Source organism: Pygocentrus nattereri, chromosome 11, assembly GCF_015220715.1.
Source record: "Pygocentrus nattereri isolate fPygNat1 chromosome 11, fPygNat1.pri, whole genome shotgun sequence".
In the NCBI taxonomy this organism is placed as follows: Eukaryota; Metazoa; Chordata; class Actinopteri; order Characiformes; family Serrasalmidae; genus Pygocentrus; species Pygocentrus nattereri.
In genome coordinates this window covers 15,861,933-15,879,566 of record NC_051221.1, presented here as the reverse complement: position 1 = coordinate 15,879,566, position 17,634 = coordinate 15,861,933, and the positions used below count along the sequence as shown (strand labels likewise).

The 17,634-nt window shown below is 38.8% G+C and overlaps 1 protein-coding gene across 5 annotated transcripts in view; it reads right to left on the bottom strand.

Moving 5' to 3' along the window:
• Nucleotides 1-17,634, bottom strand: part of nr3c1 (nuclear receptor subfamily 3, group C, member 1 (glucocorticoid receptor)) — a 34,668-nt gene that overhangs the window by 10,617 nt on the left and 6,417 nt on the right. The gene's annotated exons all lie outside the window — the stretch shown is intronic.

Here is a 17,634-nt window from a genome sequence, read left to right as displayed (position 1 = left end):
AAAATTAAATAAAATGTTTTGGAAAACTTTGCTTAACTCTTGCACACAATTAATGTTTTATTTTTTCTCAAGTAGGTGAATTCAGCAAATAAACAATAACATTAAAACGTTTGCATATGACTCTACATATCTCACTTGCCCCTGTCCGCCCCTTTTTCTTCTCTGTCATATACCCTGTAATCACAGGCGCTGAATTATGCCTGAAAAAACACAGCTATTTTATCATCTGCTCTTCTTTATTTTCTATTGTTAGTCATTTTCATTTGCATAATCATTTATCTGACATTATCTTCTGCATTGTTGCAGGCGTAGAACAAACTCACAGTGTGTGTGCAAAGCCTGAAAGTCTGCTTATACATTATTTCAGCTAAGAAATAATGCAGTTACCACAATGAGTCATGTTAGTTTACTACTAGAGAAACTCATTTGGCCTGACTGTGATAGAAATGTCACCCCCACAGTCTGTCTAATAAAGAAGCTGGGAAACAGCATTAAGGAGCGTCCAAGCAGGGTCGTCAAATCCTAATGAAAGTCTGAAAGTCGCTTTCCAGCAGAAACCAAGAAATTTTTTTGGCCACCAGGGGGCAACTGTTGACTGTGGCCAGAGCACTGTGCCCTGCCCCACATCCACAGTGGCAGCAAGCAGACTGCATGAAGCCATATCAGCAACGCCCCCATACAGAGAGAGTGAGAGAAAGAGAAAAACAGAAACACACCACGTGTGAACAAACTACCAAGTGGATGGCCTACATGCAAATGTGACAAACGAAGCAGAAAACACATTAGAGAAAGAAAGCTGTCTGTCCTGTTTAAGGCCGATCGTTGCTGCAGCTCTGAGTCTTATATTCTATAATATGCTTCTATTTTCAAGCCTTTTTATATGCAGTTACATAACTGCAGGTTCACTTTCATTCACCAGCATTGGGCCTCATCCAGTACTGCAATATGCTCTCAGTAGGATATGAAAGGAGAAGATCAGCAGTTGGCAGCATTTATGACCTTTTAGGTCTCTCGAATGCATAACTAGATTTCACCCAGGGATTTCACCCAGGGATTCAAGACGGACCAAGAAAGACAGGCATGGTATGGGGAGTTAATCAATCACAGAGCAAAATCTGCATAAACACTACATGATCTACACTGATCATATTAGTAATCAAGTCACCCAGTGATTATTTTGTTCTTTAACTGAGCAATCAGAGTTTTAAATAGGCCAAACAATTAAAATGTATTTAAGTAAACTTCTTGAAAGTAAACCTAAAATTCCTTAAAAACCTTGGTAATTTCAGTTTGCCAGTATTGTATGAAGCTACACTAGGAAGCCTTTCAAAGCTCAGAATTTAATGCAGCAAAATTGATTTAACACTGAAACTAGGGCTGTCCCTATCGATTATACTATAATCGAGTATTCCAGTGATTATTCTTCAGATTAATTCAGTCACCAGAGTTTTCAAATGGCCAAACAATAAAAACTGGACTTGCCTGGGTTATGAACGACAACAAACAATGCATAGTCTTTTAAAGATACCAACATACTGTATAAAGATAAACTAGGAAGCCTTTAAAAAGTCTGAACACAATGAAAAAAAATTAAGAGTGCATTTAAATGGTTTAGACTCCTAGTTTTTAAAATGCTATCTTTATATAAACTGCCAATGACTTACTAATGTATTATGACGGTAAATTCAATGATTGATGACTTTCTAATGCAGTAACCGAGGCAAGTAAGACTTGGCCCGCTGGAATCCGTTATCAAAATGTTCAGATCAAACATTTTTGAAGCAGCCTCAGGTACAGACAGTCCACATTTTTGTACTTTTACAGTTCACAGCACTCCTAAACCAGGTAATCAGGGGCTTCACAGTACCTGGTACAGAGATATTCCCACCATTTTGATTCCAGTTCAGACAATGAAATGCCAAACAATATCTAGGTCACACCAACCGTACCAAAGCACAATAATCAGGCACGTTACAACACTTTAGATATGACAGCGTCTATCAGTAAACACGGTCTGAGAACCCTCATGAGGTGCCAAAAAGGCATTTGGAGACTGCAGAGATACTGATAGTAATCAACAAGCCAGGATCCATTGTTTTGCTGTGACAGTGCTTTGCAGTTAATAGTTCTCCAGAAATTACCTAACAAAAGCTTACGTTTATAAATAGGATTGCAGCAATTCTCAGAGACAGCTGTATGAATGACACCTTATACACATACATAATCACAATCCTTGGTCATTTATCAAATACTAGGGCTGTATATGAGGACCCAAGCAACACTGTTAGAGCCAAGAATGCTTCTTTTTATGAACAGAGTGTGGCACCTTTGCTTTAACTTTGTGTTTCAGAAGGCAGTGTGATATGGCAGCCATACAAATGACAGTGTGTATTATGCTAACAATACAATTCAGCTTCCATTTTAAAGCAGTGCCTCTGCCAAAATGAAATACTGAACCATCTCTACAGCTGTTGTGAACATGCCTACTCGCCTCATACAGGGGTACCACAGTGGTGTCTGGATTGAGATAGTGTGGTTTAAAGACTTGGAAAAGCTTTCTCTGATTAAGGATCGTGACGGCAGGGAGAAAGTCTGAAAAACTACAGGGCAGGCTGTTTAAAGCTTTTTTCCACTAACTGGCGAATGCAGAAGGAAGCCAGATAGCTTGCGTCATTGCTACGAAGCTGAATATCACGCCTCTATTTATTGGCTAATAAATACAGACGTGATATTTATCTTCCTAGCAATGAGTGGAACATCAGTGGATTTCTTTATCACAGTGGGAGCACATGATTATTTGTGTAATCCAAGCTGGGTATTGTACTAAGAGAACACTGATGTCTAAACACACCAAGAGGATATGAGCATGAATTCTGTCAAATATATTAGGCTGATAGATGCAATACTATGCTACACAATATAACCAAAAACAAAATTTTTACATTTTTTTTTTTATTTTAACATAGTAAATGTTAGTTTTAGACAGGAGTGCCCCTTTAAATGAATAATATATCTGTGCATGATATTCTATTTCAGGTTCAACTACTATAAACATTGTTTTTGGAGAAATATTGGGCCTTATTTTGGAAGAAATATCAACAATTTGTTATGTTTGTCTTTATTCAATGTAGCCATATTAAATATAGGTCTGGTGTCTTGGGCAACCCCAGTTTAAATTCAATTCAACCAGTCAAGCATTTTCAAATAAATACAAGTATGCAATACAAATCTACCTAATTTTGAAGTGTGAATCGAAATATAGACTAAGAGCTGTTTACAGCACCATCTGGCTGATCACACGGTCCAGCAGAAGACGTCATGGCTTTAGCCTGTGTGCAACTATCCAAACACACATTGCCAGCCGACGTGAGATTTTAGATCAATTAACAATATCACTGTGGAACAGAGTGGAGCAAGACTGATGGGTCTGAATCACAGCAATGAATCTTGCCTTGACTTGTCTCTGTGTTTATTTGATTCTCTAGTAGAGAATAACTGAGTTGTAAATGAACAACACACACCCTTCCCCAAAATGGAACAGCTGACTCCATCTTAGTGGTGTTACATGCTGAAGATTGCATGCAAACAAACCAAGAAAAACTTCACAATACGCAATGACTTTAGTGACATACTTAGTTTTCTGAGGTTTTAAACAAGTTGAACAGGTACAGCAAAAAATGTGTATTGTAATTAATTCCAAATTTGCAAAAACAAATTAAGCAGGAACTGGAGGACCAATCAAAAATTAAATGAATAAAATAAGATGGTGTCATCATGGGCTGACATCCAATCATCTACTACTCATTGATTGGTGTTGTTCACAGATTCTTAGTAATTGGTCTAAATCTGTCCTCTATGATCTTATGTAGTCCACGACTGTATGTCAAATCAAATAAAGTACAATCCAATAATATTTCAATAATATTTGTTGTCAGGTTTCACACTGAACTGGACAAATTATAAATAACAAAGACTCTAAGGTTTGTGTTTTGTCTTGTAGTGATGCTTGACATTACTGCTTTTAATAATCGCCAGGGCATCGGAACATATGAAACATACTGGCTTTGAACTGCCTGTGGGAAGAAGAAATATGTAGGAGTCCATCCATTCTTGATTAAAAGTTTGCTTTTTGCTGTCCACTTTTCTCTTTTTAGAGCCTGCCATGTGAATGAACTTTCCTGACTTACTTTCTTCTCTGACTGTTGTTTCTTCCTTCTTCTTTCACCTCGTCTCTCACTATCACTCTGTAACGTCTCTCAACTGAGTCACAGTGTTCATCGTAATGCACATATTTGACTGGCTAAGTAGCGTAAATGTGATATTTACAACTCATGCAATCGGTCTGCAAGTTTCCTGGGCTGTCATTCCAGTACTGTAAAGGCTAGAAAGGTTACGCTGGTTAAAATAGAAACATTATTAAAATTAAATAATAAAGTTTATAGGTCCAGGGCAAGATAGTACAGCATCTGGGTCCAGACCTAGACCGCAGTTTGCTTATCAATGACCTCTGCCGTAGATCATCACAGCCATGATGCTATTTGTGATAACACATGCTTTTATACAACAGTTCTGCAAAACAAATAAAGTAACACCAAGAAGCCCCAAGTATTATTTAAAATTTGCTTTTATAATGGCAATTGCTTCCACCGACAAAGTACCATCCTTTTGCCTTCCTCATGAAATAAAAGTATGATCAAAACTACACTTTCTCACTGCTGAAAGACACAAACCAAACTACAACCAAATATTTAAAACATATCTGTTGTAGGTATTTGCTGAACATAATGCTTTGGAATGGTTAGTCCAGGTTATTACTGAACTGCCAGTCTCTTGGGGTAATGCCTTTAGCCTTAGGCTACCCTTTAGCATAGCAGGCTGCTAGTCAAGCTAGTCCACTAGTGGTGCACCTCAGTGAGCTGCTTCACACAGTAGCATGGTCTTGTGGCCTGTTGCTTCAACCAATTGCTCATAGTTGTGACTACTCACAGTATGATTAACTGTAATATTTGCTAAAATCCAACAGAGTCTGATGCTCTGTGATGTAAGCGAGAGCAAGTATGAGACAACTTACTTTAGTAAGACAAATAACTTAGAAATTCGAATTACTAAATATATGACGGTAAATACTACTTATATACAGTATCTCACAAAAATGAGCACCCCCTCACATTTCTGCAAATATTTTATTATATCTTTTCATGGGACAACATTATACTATCATCTGAAAATAACTCAACACACAGTCATTAATGTTTAAATAGCTGGCAACACAAATGAGTCCACCTCACAGTGAAAATGTTCAAATTGTGCCCAATTGTGTCACTGTCCCTCCCTAGTGTGAAGTGACTCTTTAGGGTTACAAGGATCCAGGTGTGAAGGGTGAGCAGGGCTGTTAAATTTGGTGTTTTGGGTACAATTCGCTCGTACTGGCCACTGGATATTCAACATGGTACCTCATCCAAAGAACTCTCTGAGGATGTGAGAAATAGAATTGTTGCTCTTCACAAAGATGGCCTAGGCTATAAAACACCCTGAAACTGAGCTATAGCACGGTGGCCAAGGTCATACAATGGTTTTCCAGGACAGGTTCCACTCAGAACAGGCCTCTCCAGGATCGACCAAAGAAGTTGAGTCCATGTGTTCAGCGTCACATCCAGTAGGTTGGCTTCAAAAAATAGATGCATGAGTGCTGCCAGCATTACTGCAGAGGTTGAAGAAGAGGGAGCTGTCAGGGCTCAGATGCATACGACGCACAATGCATTAACTTGGTCTGCATGTCCTTCGTCCCAGAAGGAAGCCTCTTCTGAAGCTGACGCACAAGAAAACCCGGAAACAGTTTGCTGAAGACAAGCAGTCCAAGAATATGAATTACTGGAACAATGTCCTGTGGTCTGACAAGATCAAGATAAATTTGTTTGGCTCAGATGCAGCCCAGCATGTGTGGTGGCACCCTGGCGAGGAGCACCGAGACAACTGTCTCTTGTCAAGCATGTTGGTGGTAGCATCATGGTCTGGAGCTGCATGAGTGCTGCCGGCATTGGGGAGCTGCGGTTCATTGAGGGATACATGAATTCCACCATGTACTGTGACATTCTGAAGCAGAGCATGATCCCCTCCCTTCAGAAACTGCGCTGCATGGCAGTTTTTCAACTCGATAACGACCTCAAACACACCTCCAAGATGACCACTGCCTTGCTGAAGGTAAAGGTGATGGACTGGCCAAGTATGACTCCAGACCTAAACCCAATTGAGCACCTGTGGGGCATCCTCAAGCGGAAGGAGGAGGAGCGCAAGGTGTCTAACACCCATCAGCTCCATAATGTCATCATGGAGGAGTGGAAGAGGATTCCAGTAGTAACCTGTGCACCTCTGGTGAATTCCTTGTCCAAGAGGGTGAAGGCAGTGCTAGATAATAATGGTGGTCACAGAAAAAATATTGACACTTTGAAGACAGTTCACTGTGAGGGGTTGTTGGACATGTGTTGCCATATATATCTATTTAGACATTAATGGCTGTGTGTTGAGTTATTTTCAAATGACAGTAAATCTATACTGCTATACAAGCTGTACACTGATTATTTTGAGCTATATCCAAGTTTCATTTCTATAGTGTTGTCCCATGAAAAGATATAATAAAACATTTGCAGAAATGTGAGGGGTGTACTCACTTTTGTGGGATACTGTATATGTAAAATAAAAAAAAATAAAAAAAAGCATTCTTTAACATCTTAAACATTTTTTAGACACGCACATAAATGACATTCTTTCAAGCTGAGTTTGTTTTATTTGTGACAGAAAACGAAATGTTAAGATAAAATATTTAAAAAGTGGAACTGTAAAAATAATCACAATTTATAAGCTGTTTAGGTTAGATAGTTAGTATTGGTATGAGTGTTTGGCATCAGCCAATACTTCATAGATCAAGTGACGATACAGGAAGAGAAAAAGGGGTATCAGTGCTTTTCGTGCTGAAGCAGCAGCTTGAGGACCATAGATATTATTGAGCACAAGAAAAAGCAAGAAAGAGTGAATCCTCATCGTAAATGAAGCGAAAATATCACAACAGCTTCTACTACATGCTTGGAAAGGGAGAGGTGAGGGAGGGTAAGGTAGGGGTATTCCGTTGGTTGCAATCTGCAACCTCACCATTTGATGCCACTAAATCTAACACACTGCAGCTTTAAGCAGCTGAGAGCCAGACTTTTTTTTTAGCAAACCAGAACAGTTTGACCTTGCAGAGAAATCGACACTTGAAAAGTCTGCTGTGATTTATAACAGGTCTTACTGTGAACGCTCCATACAGACAGCTATTAGTATTATGGCCACATGGTTATACAACCACGAAAGAACACTTGAGAGGCCTCTCAACCATATGCTTGCTAAACATACGCTATCAGTCTGTTGATTTATATGGTCTGTATGCCACATACACTGATACTTACATGCCCTTTATCTGCAGTCAACACACAAAGATCACATTAAACACAGCATTTCCTGATGGAGGCCCCGCTAAACACCCCTCAAACTTCTCCATTCAGGTTGTTTCATAACATTACGCCCCAGTTTCAGTTTCACAGACAGCGCTACATGACTCAGGTTAAGTGTTAAGCCATCTTGAGATTGAAAACTTCTGTACTTTCTGAGAGGCACCATAACTCATTTGAGAACAAACAAACAAACAAAAAAAAAAAACTGGCACATATATTTGCAGCCTGCAGTTTCTTTCTCTGAAATATATCTGCAAGACTGAGCGCAGCAGAAAAGAAGGAAATTGTTCTTCCCTGAGGTAAAAGCCACAGAAATAGAAAAGGGAAGTTGAGCATGCCATCGCTTTCTGCATTCCTTCCAGAACTCCAGACGAGTCACGACAGTTGGACGTCAACATGATGGTAATTGGCCTGATGTACAAAGTCAAGCTGGGTAAACTTATTTTCTCTTTTTAACTTTCCAAAAATACAGGCACCACAAAAAACAACCAGCTCAACTCCCGATTTTATTATTCGCTGTATTTCCAAAAGTATCCAGACATGCCTTCTAATTAGTTCAGCTAGTATATATGCATTGCTGACACAGGTGTCGATTGTGCACACATTGTGTATAATCTCCAAATCTGGAGCACTACAGCTTAAGGTCACCATGTCCAACGCCAAGTATCAGATAAAGGAGTAAAACCCTGCAGCACTGGGCTGTGTAGCAGTGGATCTGTGATCCCTGGAGTGATGGAGCTGCATCCAATACCTTTGGTGACCCAGAACTAATCAATAATCACTAATGCTCTTGTGACTGAAGGCAACAAAATCATCGCAGCAATGTTCCAATATCTACTGTAAACCCATCTGAGAAGAGCGGGGGATGACGACACAAACACACCCTTTACTTCAGAGAAACAACAGCCACATAAACAGGTGTCTACAAACTTTCAAACAATTCAATAACTGTTCTCAACAATATAAACAAAGATGGTTGCAGATAAATATATAAACTGATTCTAATGTCCTATTTAACTTCACAGCTTCCAAATAATTAGTGGGAAGCTGTAAATAAAATTAGGATATTTTAGCTGTGTCCAGAATGATGAAAGAAACTGTATTAAATTCTAAAGTTGTGTAGTATTAAGAACAAGGTTATAATAGAATTAGAGTCCAGAATTTATCATATGTCAGAAGTGAAGATCAATCGCAAGGCAGATAACATTAACATTAAAGCAATATGCTATTTATTTGTTAGTATTTATTATTGACTATATTATATGAATTATATAATATATAATGCATTTATGTTATATTACATATAAATCCATACTATTTTAGTATATATATATATATATATATATATATATATATATATATATAGCTATTACTGTATTTATATGAAAAAAGTGTTACTAGTGATCTGTACATATATGTGAAGTATAGATATATATTACCCCGACTGACCTCAGCAGAAATATTTTTATGTATGTGTATTTATAATTAAGTACATAAGCAGGAATCCCTAGCAGACATAAAACACCAGACCAGAGAAAGACATTTGTTTGCTATTTAAACTGTGCTACATGTTTCCCAATGAAATTATCACATTAACAGGTGACAATATTTGTGAGAGATGAATCATCGCTTTCAGGACAAAGAGAGAAATGTAGGTCAGGTTTACTGAGCAACCAGCTCAGCCTTACAGCTCTGTACACTGTATTTCAGTATGGCTCTCATTTCTGAATACTGTACTGTCTTAAGCTGCCTCAGTCCGTGGTTCTACAGTCTGCCAAAAAACATGTCTGGCAAACAAACACAGCGAGTACACACATGCAGCATGCACGCGCACACACACGCGCACACACGCACACACACGCGCACACACGCGCACAGACACACACAGACACACACACAGACACACACACAGACACACACACAGACACGCACCCCTAGAGAAAAAGGAGAGGAGGAAAGAGAGTGGGAGTGAGAGTGCAGGGAAAGAAAGAGAGAGTGAATGTGTGAGAAAGTGAGTAAAACAAAAGGAGAAGGAGACCGGGAAAAGAAAGACTGAGAAAGAGAAAGAAAACAGGAGAGAAAGTGAGAGAAAATAAAGAGAAGTTGAGAAAAGAGAGAGGAGAGAAAAGGTGAGAAATGGAACAGAGGAAGGAGAGGGATAAGAGGGGTAAGAGAGGAGGAGGACGGTAAAGAGAAAATGGAGGGGTAAGAAGGAGATTAGGGTGAGAGAAGACAGAAAGAGTGAAAAAAAAGAGAGGGCAAAAGAGAGCAAGAGAGAGAGAAGGGGGGTGAGAGAAGGAAAAGGTGAGAAAAAGAGCAAGAGAAAAGGAAAAAAAGAAACAGAGAGAGAGAAAAGGTGAAGATAAAGAGCAAGGGGCATGAGAGAAGGAGAATGAAAGAAGAGAGTGAGGAGAAAGAAAAGGAGAGGGAAAGAAAGAGAGGAGAAAGAGAGAAAAGGAGAGAGAAGAGAGGGCAAAAACAGAAAAGGAGAGAGAGAGAGAGAGAGAGAGAGAGAGAGAGAGAGAGAGAGAGAGAGAGAGAGAGAGAGAGAGAAAAGAGCTGAGGTGCATTCATAATTGTAAAACACTTCCTAAAGGGCTGCGGCTGCCGTCCCACTAAGCTGTCCGCTGCCGTCCAGCTGTGCAGGAGAAGGGAAAGTAGGTCAGGCCAACGGCCGCCCACTGAAGCATTTACACCGCCGAGCTGATCTTCATCTATTATACACTTCTGCTGACTGTCAAGATTTCCACAGCGCTCAACCACAGACCAGAGAAAAGAAGGAAAAGGGGGGAGGTAGCCCCCATTAACAGCTCTGGATAAGTTTGACTATGTCAAATATTCATGACAATGAGAGGCAGGACACTTCTGAAGGGAAGTGCATAACACTAAATAAGACTGACAAACAAAAAAACAGCCTCTGTGCCACAATCAGGGTGTTGAATATAGGCGTCCTATTTAAAAGCTGATCCATTTAAAGCACAGCGATTTCGACAAGGGGGAAAAAAAACAAAAGCTGGAATCTAAGGTTGGTGACCTCTGGTTTATGTTTAGATTATCCCAATGTGGGACATGGCAGAGATAAAAAGGCTGTCCGGGCTGCAGTCAGACAAATACATTATGTAAGAACAAAACGTAACAGAAACACATCTCTGCTCTGTAAATTCAGCATTTGGTGATTTCATCAACCTGTGGAAGATCAACAACACTGGCACACTCGATTTCAGGTTTGGCAACATTTCGTATAAAAAGCAGTCGCCAAACAATAAAGAGCTGATGAACAGTAGCATTTCCTGGGTGAGGCATGGATTTGTGACTGCACATAGTATTACTTTACATTTTAAACTACTAAACTGGCATGACTGTTAAAATGTATGCTCAGTTGCATGTTACCATTATGTTTTATGTATTTATTCATTCTTATTTATTTATTTATTGATCTATTTCAATACACAGTGCAGGAAAATGGGAGTGAACTGCCTCTCAAGAACAATGATCATGTACTGTACAGCTAAACAATGCATATGTGTTTAGCACATACAGGATGATCATGTAATAACTGCGCACAATACAGGGAAATAAACTAGAACAGCTGTCAATTTTGCTTTTACAGTAGAAAACCCCCCCAGAAAATATCAATTAATACGAATTTTGTAACATTCTATTATACAATTAATAAAAGTCCTTAATTTATCTTATCAACCTCACTTTGTTAGTTTGTCATAAATTATTAAAACAAATTACACTGAAATAAAAAAAACTATTTGAAATGCTTGTTCATTAATGAAACTTGAATAATGAAAATTATATTAACTACATAATAACAACAACAATAACAATTACTATTATTGATAATAATTTGTAATAATAAATAGTTATCATTATTATTAATTAAACTGTATTGTTTTTGTTATTACTTGAGATAACAACTAACAATTTAAACATACTTTAAACATCTAACATTTAGCTGAGCTGTTGAAGCAACTCTGAGCTCAAAACTCCAGTGAAACTGCAGTGAACAACTCTGTGAAAATCTATGAAAATCTACCTAAATATTATTTCTGGAGTAATTAAAATAAAAGGAGCTTGGTACTCCTTATCTGGAGGATTTAAAAAGGTCCACTTCTACACTTTTACTTCAAAAAGAAAAATATCTTTTCCTCTTAAAACCCCCATAATCATACAGTCCTATACAAAAGTCTGGGCAGCCATGGTCAAGTGACATATTCTGCTGATTTTCAAGGTGAAAATAAGTTAAGAATCTTCAGAGATCAAAATTAAATATGACATTTATCTGCATATTTTAGCAGACACTGACTATTTATTTGCTGAGTTTAGCATCCTGGAAAAATAAACTATAGCATGTGCGGTGATAGACAGGGATCATTTTTATTAATTAAAAAAAATGACTTGTTTTTATTTAATATGTTAAAGTCAGCAAATAAACAGTAAATATGTATTAATATGTGTAGAAGTGTGCTCTCTTGCTCAAACAGAAAAAACTGACCATCGGGATGTGCATCAATCCTCCCAACATAACACAATTTCCCAACACGTTTAAAAGCTATCTGACTGTAAATGAGTCCTCTTTAGTTCTCTCTCATTTCTTTTCCCAAAACGCCAATTATCACTTCTTACACACTGCCATTGGGTCACTTGTCTATCATTTACCGACCTATATCTGACTGCATCACCCTAGAACCCAGGTTTTGTGGAAAATAATTAATTTTGCCTTCACTGACTGAGATTCAGGAGAATTTTCTACACAAATATCAGAACCCTAAACTTGTTCAGAATACTAAGAATTTAATAATTGCTACCCCATTGTTAAAAGGGACCGCTTTTATTCTCATTTTCAATTTTCATAAATTTTATATTTGGTGTCTTCTAGAATAGACTTGCTTGCTTCACTGTTCCAAAAACACATTTTTTACTCATACTGTGCTTCTCTATTCACGCTCAGTCTGAAATGCTCTGTAAAAGCTCCAGTGTCCGGTAGGCAGTGGTGGACGAAGTACACAAATCATGTGCTTGAGTTAAAGCAGAGATACCCAAGGTAAAATATTACTCCAGTAAAAGTAGAAGTTCCTCCCTTTAGACCTCCACTTGAGTAATAGTACAAAGGTATTTGCCTTCAAATGTACTTAAGTATCAAAAGTAAAAGCACTAAAAGATTCATTAAATAATTCAACTTAGTTACAAGTTTAATAAAAACCTCTTTAATCACAGGTTCACAAATGAGTTTTCCTTTACTATGTTGATCTGTAGGCCTCTGTTCATAAACATAAACTAGCCAAAACTAATTTACTATAAAATGAAATGGTGTTTGTAGAAATTCAGAAAAAAGACACAGTCTCGACTGCATATGTGGACATATTTCTATATTGTGCGCTCTATTTACACAAAGTTAGGTTAGTTCATCATTTATGTTGAACAGGCTCTCCCAAATTTTTACGCTGCTGCACTGATGTTGAACTGCGTGCTGCACTGGGTCGGTATGACCAACAGGTCAAAACAAGCTCAGAACAAAGTGACCGCTGTGCCCTGATTGGTGCTCTGGCTTTGCGCTTCTTTTGTTTTGACACGGTACGTTTTTATACACACAGAAACCAAAAGGAACGACAGATTTCTCAGAATGTAGTGGAGTAAAAAGTAAAAAGTCACCCAAAGTGGAAAATCTTCAGTAAAGTACAGATACACGAAAAAACTACTTAAGTACAGTAACGAATTACATTTACTTAGTTACTGTCCACCACTATCGGTAGGTGACTCCAACTAGTAGTTGTGGGTAGTGCATACTTTATACTTGGACAGGACAATCACTGCTAGTTAAGGCTGCCACCGTAGACAGACTGTCTACTCTTCTCAGCATCAGGTTGTCTACCTACTACCTACTACTGAGAAAACGTAGTTAGAGCGGATCGAGATGGAAATGAGTACAGACAACTTCATTTGAATTTACTAGTGCTGCTCCTCTCTTCTGTTAGTTCATATGTGCATATGTGCTTTTGAACTTCAACTTGCTTCAGCATGACTTGTTGGGAAAAAACCTAACATCACAAGGCTTTACTCTATAAAAGTTAGCTCTGGCCTGGTGAAGACGTTGGGGCCTCAGATAGGGGGCGACATCACAAATCGCGATTTTTAACTAGATCATATTGGGCTATTTTTACATATCACCCAGGCCTATTTTCTACCCTGCTGAAACCTCACCAGTGAGGATTTTTTCAGGATTACGGTCTAGTTATCACATTTCTCTTTAAGCTCAGGGGTCAGTCAAGCTAATGATTTCTTCAATCTCATAGACTTTAACAAATCTTCTGAGTGCCCTACAGAAACTCTCCATGAAAGTCCACCGTCACGGTATACATAACAGTGTGTTTGGCTTGGCAGACGAGGAAACAAGGTACAAGCGCGAATATCCTTTAGTGCAGTCTTTAGGTGGAACATCCAGAAAACACATAGGCAGGAAAAGGCTACGGGGATCCATGACACGACTCGAACACAAAAACTCTAAGAACTGAGATAAAGACAAAATAAGAAAACCAGATTACAAACACTAGGACAAGGAAAACACAAGCAGGGAAAACACCATGAAAGCGACCATGAACAGGCATTGACACAGAGCATTGAACAATGCTGGCTGGAGAACAAAGGAAGCAAAAAGGTGTATATACAAGCACAGAAGACAAGGAACACTCGAGGACCCTTACTGAAGGTGGGGCTGGAAACGAGGAACAGGTGAGTGCTGAATGAGTGTTGAAGGAGCTAACACCAAAATAACAACAAAGGCACATGGCTCGCATAAACAATAAGGAACACATGGAACAAGAGAACAAACTAGACAGGGGCAGAAACCAACAAAAGGCAGGGCTCCAGACTGCGAATAAAATGGTTGCAATTGCAACCAAAATGATTAATTTGTGAGTAATAAAATCAAAAGTAAACCAAATTAATTAACTTGCCAGTGGTGACAGGTAGCAACTTTGGATTATAACTTTTTACAGGTAACTATTTATAGCTACTGTTCTGTATTTGTTGCCTTTTTATGTAAATTCTTTCATAATTTTTCACAGTAAAACGTAACTGATATTCTTCAGCCTCACATGGCCTCACATGGCATCACATCTGCCTGTCAAAAAAATGCCTGCGTGTTGGCAGGATTTCAATGAAAGCAGCAAAACATGACAAACAAATTGTAAGAGCGGAGCAAAGCAGAGCTTTCTGACGTTAACGTCGGCTGGGCAGAAAGTGGCAAAGCAAGCAATATCAGATCTTCCACACAATCCACGACTCTGTCAGACCGTAAGAGGCCATCTGCTGAACCCCAGTCTGACTCGGGCCCAGTGAACCAGTGAAAGACCCACGTGAAGATGTACCTGAACAACTGTCCACCTCAAGCACTTCATATACAAAAACAAGCACAGAAAGATTTCAGAACTTCTCAGCTTCAGGAATTTGTGTGACTCAGATGTGGTAACATAAAACAGGCTATACTGTGAATTCTGATCGAACGCAAGCAAAGATGTAGCTGGAAAAATAGATTTCTTAACTGCAACAAATCATTTCACACATGATTTTATCATCGCAAAGAGTGCTCTGAAGAAAACTACACTAGCTCATGCAGTGTCTCGTGCAAGCAAAAAAAAAGAATCTCAAACAGCTTAAAATTAAATTCAACACAGCCTACATGAGAGCATGTAAAGAACTAACCTTCACCAAAGTCATTTTCCAAATCTTGTTAATGAAAAATAGCAGAATGGATAGAATCAGGCACAGTGGAAGGCAAAGGTAATTTCACCGATTTAAAAAATTTTCTTTACAATTCAGTGTTTGAATTCAAATTGTTTTAATGTGAAATGGTTCATTTGCAGAGAACTCATGTCTTTATGATGGTGATCGAAACCGAAACACCTGATACCTACAAGGCAAATATAGCCATTTTATTTACCATCAAAAACCACCAGTGAACCTACACGTCTTCTGAGTTTTTATGCAAGGGCGATGATGGTAATATAGTGAGAAATCTGAAAATTCTTTGGGAACTATTTGCATTACAATACGCTTCATGTATCCCTCCACCATGAATGAATTAAAATTGACTGATTAAAATACTTTTAAAGCAAAACTTTATCGCAAAGTTGCTGTAAAATAATGTCTTGGACATGAAGCAGTGTATTCATAACTAGTGCACACAAAAACTTTTCAGGATGAAGCTTTTTCCCCTTTAAAACGGAGCTCACCTGAGGTGTGTTAAAAAGCTTTATTTTCCTGCATATTATTATTTTGCACTTAAAAAAAAAGCTATTGGCACCTGATTTTTTTCATCTTTTAGGAGCCAGTGGCTTTTTTGGTCTGGAGCAGACACGCTAAGAAATCCCTGACAGTAGAACTACGCAGGTAAGAAGCATTACAGACGCTACTACATTTCTCTGTAATATTTAAGAACAGTAAGTGGTACAGTTATATAGAAAAAGAGGAACAGATGGGAATCTTTCCAATTGTTTGGGAAAAAAAACTACACAGAAATGTATTTTTAGCCACGTTTATTGCCAAATTCCTTAGCTGCGTAAACAACCTTCTGTCTGTGCAGTTTGTATCGTATTCCTATTTTATAGAATTACATTTTTCAGAATTCGCCAGCTCTGCAAGCCTGCAAAAAAAATCTATTTATGTAGTGCTTGTATTTCATGTGCAAGATGAACCATCTTTGCTGGAGAGTTCTCCATCTGAGACAACCTATATTTTAACTAGCCCAAAGTTCTTCATTCGGGAACTGGTTAGACAGTGTTAAAAATACATCTGTGGGCGTGTTCTTGGCAGGGGAGCGAGCAAGGGAAGGGGGGGAAACAGGAGAAAGAGATGGGAAAAAAAGAAAACAAGCTACTTATTCACAGCAGTGTGAGAAACGCGGACAGACCCTGGTCATCTTGAGTCACATATTAGTATGAGAATGAACTCATCAAAGTGGAGGAGGGAGCGCTCCAGCTGGAACCGCTCTACACATGCTTCTGTGACACAGACAGACAGACTGAGGAGCAGACAAAGCCAACACCTCGGAGCACACACATGTAAAACCAGTCGAGCTGTGATTAGGCCCTGTTTGCGTGACCTGGCGCCAACCCTGTTAACCACAGAGCGTGCACACACGATAGAGGGAAAGCTCTAACCACAGACCAGTCTAACGTTAAATGTCACGCAAGCTGAGGCACAAACAAACCTTAACCTGACTCCCACTCAAAACATGCGCACCACAAAGGCCAGATAATCAAGCCCACATGAAAACTTAAGATGAGCCCTTTCTTCTGTTCTGCCATCTGTCGCTGCTGGCTGAGAGTCACCCCGACTGTGGCCTTCCCCCCCTTAACTACCAGCTCATCTGAACTTACAGCGCACTTTCAGAACGAAATAGTCATTTAAGAAAACTGCCCAGCACTACAGAAAGTTCCTAGAACAATCTTCAATAACTCTGAGTTCAATGACTTAACCCTGAGATGTCTTTGACTGTTGTCATTTTGGTATACAATTGATTTATATAACTTCTTAAGCTGACATGACATAGACAACTTATTCCTTATTCGTTATCAACCAAATGGATGCCATAGTAAAGGCCTAGCAACACCTTAACAACCACCTGGTATACTAGACCACTAGCCTAGCAACAGATTTAACAACCACTTGGGTTAATATGGCAATGGCCTAGCAACACCTTAATAACCCCTTGCATACTACAGTAACAGACTTGCAACACCTTTGCAAAAAAAAATAGGATATACCAGCAATTGCAAAGCTACACCTTAACAACCCCATAGCAACAGCCTTGTCACACTTTGGCACCCACCTGGGAAACCATAGCAACAACCCAGCAAATTCTTAGCAACCACCTGGAATTCCCTAGCAATGATCACGCAATACATCAGCAACTCCCTGGGATAACATAGCAAAGGCCTAGCAGCACCTTTCATATCAACGCCTTTGTTAAGTCAACTTAAACTTTATTCGCAAACTTTTATTTGTTTACATATAATTACATAATAAGCTACATTCGTAATTACTTTTACATTTGATTTGCATTAAAAGGCCTATATTCTACATATGTCTTGTATTTCAGATCCACATTCTGCCTGAGATGACTTCTGTGTAGTTGTGT